Source organism: Helianthus annuus, chromosome 17, assembly GCF_002127325.2.
Source record: "Helianthus annuus cultivar XRQ/B chromosome 17, HanXRQr2.0-SUNRISE, whole genome shotgun sequence".
NCBI lineage: Eukaryota > Viridiplantae > Streptophyta > Magnoliopsida > Asterales > Asteraceae > Helianthus > Helianthus annuus.
Genome location: NC_035449.2, coordinates 136,089,223 through 136,096,899, shown reverse-complemented (window position 1 = coordinate 136,096,899; position 7,677 = coordinate 136,089,223).

The following is a 7,677-nucleotide window of genomic DNA, read 5'->3' as shown; positions in this document are numbered from 1 at the left end:
ATTATATCAGCGTGTTGGTGCATACGTTTATATTGGGAGTCGATGTTAGGTGCATATGTTAATATTCAAATTGTTAAAGGTATGAATCTTACTTTGAGGTAGAGTTTATGCAGGAGTCAAGTTGAGCCAGGTCATTCAATCCTGAGATCTAAGCTAGACGAGAGCCAGGTTACGATACCTGAGAACTCTGATTGAAGAAAGCCAGGTTTCTGATTCTTGAAGACTCTGAAGACAAAGTATGAGCTAGGCTATTGATCGTGAGTAGAACTAGAGCCAAGTTTCGAGCTTGGAAATTAAAGACTCTGTGGAAAGAGCTTGAGCCAGGGTTCGATTCTGTGGACAAAGTTAAAGCCAGACAACGATCCTGATACAGATGCTGCTGAAGAATAAAGAAATACCAGCACATTGTTAGGGGAAGTCTGTTGATGAAGATAGAGAGATAAAAGCCCAGAGACTGAACAAGACTGAAGATGCGAAGACATGGCATGATCTAAGTCTCGACGACTCGTCAACATCTGAGGGGGAGTCTGTTGGTGCATACATCTGTCGACTTCGTCTTGTATCGAGTCTTAGATTGCATTGTATAGATTAGGGCACGTTTTATAAGAAAATAGGAGAATGTATGAGTATTAGATCCTGATTTCGCTCATAGGGTCATTTCAGGTGATTTCACCCGAAACCCTTAGTTGCTGATTTCGCTCCTGTGGTCCCTGTGTTGTTTGGAGCGAAATCTGGACCCTATATATAGATGTATCATGAGCGAAATTAGAGAATTGTTCCCTTGTATTCCATGCCGAGGTGCTGCCGGTGTGAAGACTGACTGTAATTGCATTCTAATCAATACAATCAGTAGTTATAGTGAAGAATCAGCTGTTTCTAGCTTTGTTTCTTGTTTTCCGCACCTGAAACAGAGTAAAACTCCTCTGAACGACTCATTTGGGTCAGATCACGATCCTACAGGATCCTTCGAGAGATTGACGACATCAAGAAATTGAAGAGATCAGCAGAGGATCACTCTCCTTTGATGCCTAGATCACTGAATTTCGACACTCCAGTCACACCTGCCCAGCACTCTACATCATCAGATGTCCAGTACCAGGGTGGATCATTGGGAATGCGTTAAGGATCATCGGCAATGACTCAGGCTCAAGGATCCTACTTTCAGCCTTCATGACCCTCTCTTCAGCCTCAAGGATCCTCCTTCCAGCATCAAGGATCCTTCACTAGTTCAGGAGGATACATGAGGACGCAGACAGTTCAGGGATCCTACTCTCAGTTTCCAGGGTCCTCATCTCAGGTTCAAGGATCCTCTCTCAGGGTCAAGGATCCTCATCTCAGGCTCATGGATCCACGGATTATCCTCCAAGACCCCAAGCTTCGATGTATCAAGGATCCAACATCTTTCAGAATCAAGGATCCTTAAGAAGTGCAGAACCCAGGAGTTCAGAGATTCACTTGGGAGACTTCATACCTATGCAAACTATTGCTTCATCTGGTCCCTCAATTATACCAGAATCCCGCCAATATGGATTCACATCAGGAATTCCAAACCTGAATCCTTCAGGAGGTAACACTTTAAATAATTCTTATAATGCTAACCATGGCCTTGTGCAGGATACAGGAATCAACCAAGCTATGGCTAGGGAATTGCAAAAACTAAAGGATATGATATCCAGCGTTCCAGAAGTGGTTAAGCCCATTCCTAAAATTCCAGATGGAAGTCACAGGATATCTCGCTTTGCACCACCCATTTGTGATGTAGAGATACCAAAAAGGTTTCAGACACCAAACATTAAGTTGTATGATGGCTCAACTGATCCAGAAGAGCATGTAGCTCAGTACAGAGAAAGAATGGAAATCAATCCCATTCTTGAGAGGTTAAAAGAAGCATGTCTATGCAAGGGTTTCGGATCCACACTGACAGGATCGGCTCTTAAATGGCTGCTAAGTCTTCCCCCTTTCTCTATTACTTCATTTGCTAATCTGGTTAACTTGCTTAATAGCCAATTCTCATGCAGTAGGAGATTTGAACGATTAACTAGTGATCTATATTGGGGAACATAAGGTCAAAATGAATCACTTAGAGATTATATCACTAAATTCAGTAGAGAATCCTTAGAGATTCCTATTTTGGATATTGTTACGGCTGTAGAAGCTTTCAAAATGGGTTTACTTAAGGATTCACAGTTCTATGATGATCTTGTCATGACCCCTTGCAGGAAACTTGATGAAGTAAGAAACAGGGCCCTTAGATTCATCCTTCTAGAGGATGACAAAAGGATCCAAGAAAGACTTGCAGGATCCTCAAAGCAAGAAAAGCAAGGATCCTACTTCAGGAACAACAAATCCAAATCATACAACAAGTCTAATAATCAGAATGTGCATCTAGTGGAGCAAGAAGAGGATGATGAAGATTATCCACCCATTTCTAAATATTGCTTTGCTGTTGATAATAACGAACTAATCCTTGCAATGCAGAACTTAGGTGAGAAAGCAAGATGGCCCAGAAAGAGTGATAAGCCAGCTGCGACAAAAGACAAATCCAAATGGTGTGCATATCATGAAGATTTCGGCCATCTCACTGACGAATGCATAACACTCAGGAAAGAGATTGGTTATTTGTTAAGCAAAGGGCATTTGAAGGAGCTGTTTGGAAGGAAAAAGTCAAGGATCCAGGATCCTGAAAAGATTCCAGAAAGAGCTCCTGCTCTCGCAGCAGATGCACAGATTATCAACTTCATATCTGGTGGATCAGACATATGTGGCACTTCCTTTTCAGCACCCAAGAGGCATGCCAAAGAAACAAAGATGGATAATGGGGATAGGCCCATTCGAACCTCGATCCTTACACAGGAGAAAGTTATATCCTTTGATGAGGATGATCGTATGGATATTCAGGATCCTCATCATGATGGTCTTGTTATTACTTTGTTTATATCTAATCATTTTGTTCACAGGATTCTGATAGATGGAGGAAGCTCAGTGAACATCATTCAACTCCCTACTCCATGGGGTGTGGTGAAGATTGAAAGTGACCAACAAGAAGCCAAGAATTGCTATACTTCATCAATGAAGCCAGCCTCAAGACCCAGGGAGCAATAGCAATTAAAGTATCCTCTAAGAGATGTCCTGGAGGCAAGAGAACAAAATGTGAAAGATATCCTAATGGATCCCCAGGATCCTGAATCCAAAGTCTTTATAGGATCTGGGATCCTCAATGACATCAAACAGGATCTTGTATCCTTCCTAAAGAAGAGAAAAACTACCTTTGCCTGGAAGCATGAGGACATGACAGGTATTTCTAAAGATATTACTACTCATAAGCTTGGCATTGACAGGTCGTTCAAACCCATACATCAAAAGAAGAGAAAGTTTGCACCTAAGAGGAATGCCATCATCCAGGAAGAGGTAGATAAACTGCTCAGAGCAGGTATGATTAGAGAGGTTAAGTATCCAAGGTGGTTAGCCAATGTGGTTGTTGTTCAAAAGAAAAATGGAAAGTGGATCGTATGTGTCGATTTTACTGATTTAAACAAGGCATGTCCCAATGATCCTTTCCCATTACCCCATATTGACTCCATGGTGGATGCTACCGCGGGTCATGAGTTGTTGACTTTCATGGATGCTTCATCTGGATTTCAACAAATTCAGATCGAACCATCTGATCATGAGGATACAACCTTTATGACCCCAACTGGTATCTATTGTTATATTGCTATGCCATTTGGACTAAGAAATTCAGGGGCTACCTACCAAAGGCTAGTCAATATGATGTTTAAAGAACAAATTGGACACACGATGGAAGTCTATATAGATGACATGGTGGTTAAGTCCAAGAGAGCTGAGGATCACCTTAGAGATTTGGAAGAAGCATTTAATATCCTGGATAAGTTCAACATGAAATTGAATCCTTCCAAGTGCCACTTTGGTGTAAAAGCTGACAAATTCCTAGGTTACATGGTGACAAAAAGAGGCATAGAGGCAAGTCCAGAGCAAATCAAGGCGATTGTGAATATAAAGTCTCCTGCCAATGCTAAGGATGTGCAAAGATTGACAGGAAGGATCGCAGCCTTGAACAGGTTCATCTCAAAGTCATCAGAGAGATGCAAGGAATTTTATGACATCCTGAGAAAGAACAAGAAATTTGAGTGGACTGAAAAGCATGAGAATGCTCTCAAAGCCCTTAAGGATTACCTATCCTCAGCTCCAGCTTTAATGAAACCAGAAAAGGGGGATATACTATACTTGTACTTGGCAGTTTCTTCTAAGGCGGTAAGTGCAGTCCTTGTAAAGGATCAGGAAGGTACCCAACATCCTGTGTATTAAGTAAGTAAAAGTTTGCTTGATGCTGAATCCAGGTATTCACATTAAGAAAAACTGATCCTTGTTTTGATTATGGCATCTACTAAATTACGCCATTATTTTGAAACTCATGCTATTATTGTTAAGACTAACTTTCCAGTTAAGAATGTTCTCAGGAAACCTGAAATGTCAGGAAGGATGGCAAAATGGGTAGTCAAGCTCAGTGCTTATGATATCAGATATGAACCAAGAACTGCCATTAAATCCCAAGCCTTAGCTGACTTTGTGGTTGATTTCAGTAGTGATCTACAAAGGGAAGCTGAGTTGGAAGTTCAACAACTTGAAGAGACTAAGGATCCTTGGATACTCTTCATAGATGGGGCTTCAAATATCAAGGGAACTGGACTAGGCATACTACTAAAATCGCCACAGGGGGACATGATACCCCACTCAATTGCTTGTGAGTTTTAAACTACTAATAATGAGGCTGATTATGAAGCCTTGATAGCTGGTTTGCAAATTGCCAAGCACATGAGGATCAGGCATCTTGAGGTACATGTAGATTCATTGTTAATTACCAAATACTTTAATGGTTCTTATGCTATTAAAGGTGAAAGACTAATCAAATATCTAGACATTGTCAAGAAATTGGCAGACTCTTTTGCTTCCTTTAGTTTGACACAGGTACCCATGGAAGAAAATGCAGAAGCTGATGCATTGGCCAACCTTGGATCATCATTGAAGATTCCAGAGGATATTAAAATTCCCATCATCCATATCTTGACTCCTGCTATTGAGGATCACACAGCTATGGAAATAGTAGAGGATTCTGCAATCATACCTAGTGATGGTGCACAATCACATTCAGGATCCTAGATCCTCCCAATCATGAGATATATACAATATGGAGAGATTCCTACAGGAGAAACCCCAGAGCTTTCAAAGTCAAGGTATCTTAATATACAATATTAAATAACATGTTATATAAACGATCTCTTGCAGGTCCATATCTAAGGTGCATTGAGGATCCTGAAATTCAAGAAGTCCTAAAGGATTTCCATGAAGGAGATTATGGAAACCACACTGGAGGCAGAGCACTGTTCTCAAGGATCCTTCGGACATGATACTATTGGCCTATTATGAAGAAGGATGCTGTGGATTATGCAAAGAGATGTGATGCCTGTCAGAGACATAGCAATATCCTTTAATCAACCAGCGGAGCTCCTGCATCCTATATCCTCTTCTTGGCCATTCATGAGATGGGGAATGGATATAGTTGGCAAACTTCCCAAGGCACCAAGAGGAAAAGTGTTTATGCTTGCTATGACTGATTACTTTTCCAAGTGGATAGAAGCTGAAGCCTTTGCTCAAGTCAGAGAAAAAGAAGTGATATCCTTTAGTAAAAGAAACATCATTACTAGATTTAGCATACCTTCTGAAATTGTTTGTGATAATGGATCCCAATTTATTGGGAATAGAATGTGACAACTCGTATTTCAGAACCTATCTTTGTGTTTACATTCTATGTGATTAACTAATATGTCGATGTTAACGTATAAATGTTACATGCTACGTGAATGTACGAATGTATGAATGTGTTATAAACTTGGTCACAACGATTTCTAAATCGCACAAGTCTTTAGGGCCGCACTACTTATCTCTCTCGCCACATACCCCTCTCGGCCCACACCATGCTTGTACTCGAGACCAAGGGGGTAGCCCAGTGAAGGGTTCGGCCCACTTCCCCTTTTACGCAGACACATAACCCAATATGGGAGTTTGATTCTCATAACTTGCAAAACTAGAAACACACAAACCCTACACCTCTCCCTCTCTCTCTTCCTCTCTCTTGTAACCGGCGACCTCACCTCCATCTCTCAAAGATCGTTACGGCTCGGATTAACCCTTGCTTTATTCTCTAATCCGGTTAGTGTTTATTGTTGCTTGTATTACATGATGTGTGGTTGTTATGACTAAATGCTAGTTGACATGGGGATTGTTACAAATTTGTATAATGATGAGGGTTCTTGTTAGAAGAAATCACTGTTGAACACATGTTGTATGAGGAACCGAGAGGTGATATGATTCGGATGATTTGATGTACATATAAACCAGGGTGCATGTATCTGCTAGCTTAACGATCCGATCGTATGTTTCGCATGACAATAGATTGATTGTTTCTTGCTTAGATCATGACTTAGGATTTCATGTTAGTCCTTGAATTCGGTAGTCGGATGATCCGGTTGTAGGTTCATATGATGCTGATTAATTGTTCTTGATTAGATGATGATTAGGGTGGAATGAATATATTTGATTTCTGAATTGAATGTTGTTTGATCCGGTTTGAAACTGCAAAAGTTGTTTGCAATTGTTACGGAATTAAGAAGCTGAAATCAAGGAAGTTGTTGCATCTTCTGATCTCGACAAGGGTTGTGAGTCGAGAACCCACTGTCTCGACTCGAGACCACACCACACCAGTACAAACAGCATGACTCGAGATCATGGTTGCGAGTCTTGTTGCAACTCGAGACATGACTCGAGACCGCCTAGTCTCGAGTGATGAACGTATGACCCGAGACCTCCTCAGTTGCGACTCGAGAACTCGTAGGATACAACTCGAGACCGCACAGTCTGGACTCAAGATTTCTAGTCTCGACTCGAGACCATATACACGTGCACACTGTTTTGGACTTGCATACTGTTACGAGCCCAACTATTTGGGCCGCACATTTGGGTTGTGTATATTTGTGGGTATGCTAACTGTTGAATTCGTATGAACTGATGTAACTGCCATAATTACATGTGTATGCCATGATCATTGTTGTTTTCAACTTGTTAGTATACGTGTAGAAAACCATACGTGCGTTACTTAAACCAGAGACCTGACTGTATGGTAACCATGTTAGGACGTGCTTGACCACAAGTGACTCAATTGACCTTTCATTTATCTGCCGAGCAAACCAAGGTGAGTTCACACTCTTACCAAGGCATGGGATTCCCGGGGTTGGGAATGGGATTGGATGATTGCTTGTACTTTTATCATTACTGGAATACGTACCACTGACCTCGTTAGGGGAAGGTCACTTATAGATACAGCTAGACTGGTAACACATGGGAAGCCCCCACTAATCTTCGCACACATGCCTGGATGGCCGCGATACGAACACTAATCTTCGCACACATGCCTGGATGGCCGCGATACGAATACTAATCTTCGCAAACATGCCTGGAAAGGGCCGCGATACAAATACAACTACTCTAGAATACATGGGAAAACCCCACTAATCTTCGCAAACATACCTGGAGGGCCGCGATACAAATAAATACGATACATGGTTTACAAAGCGAACATATTCTTTACGAAACAAATACTAT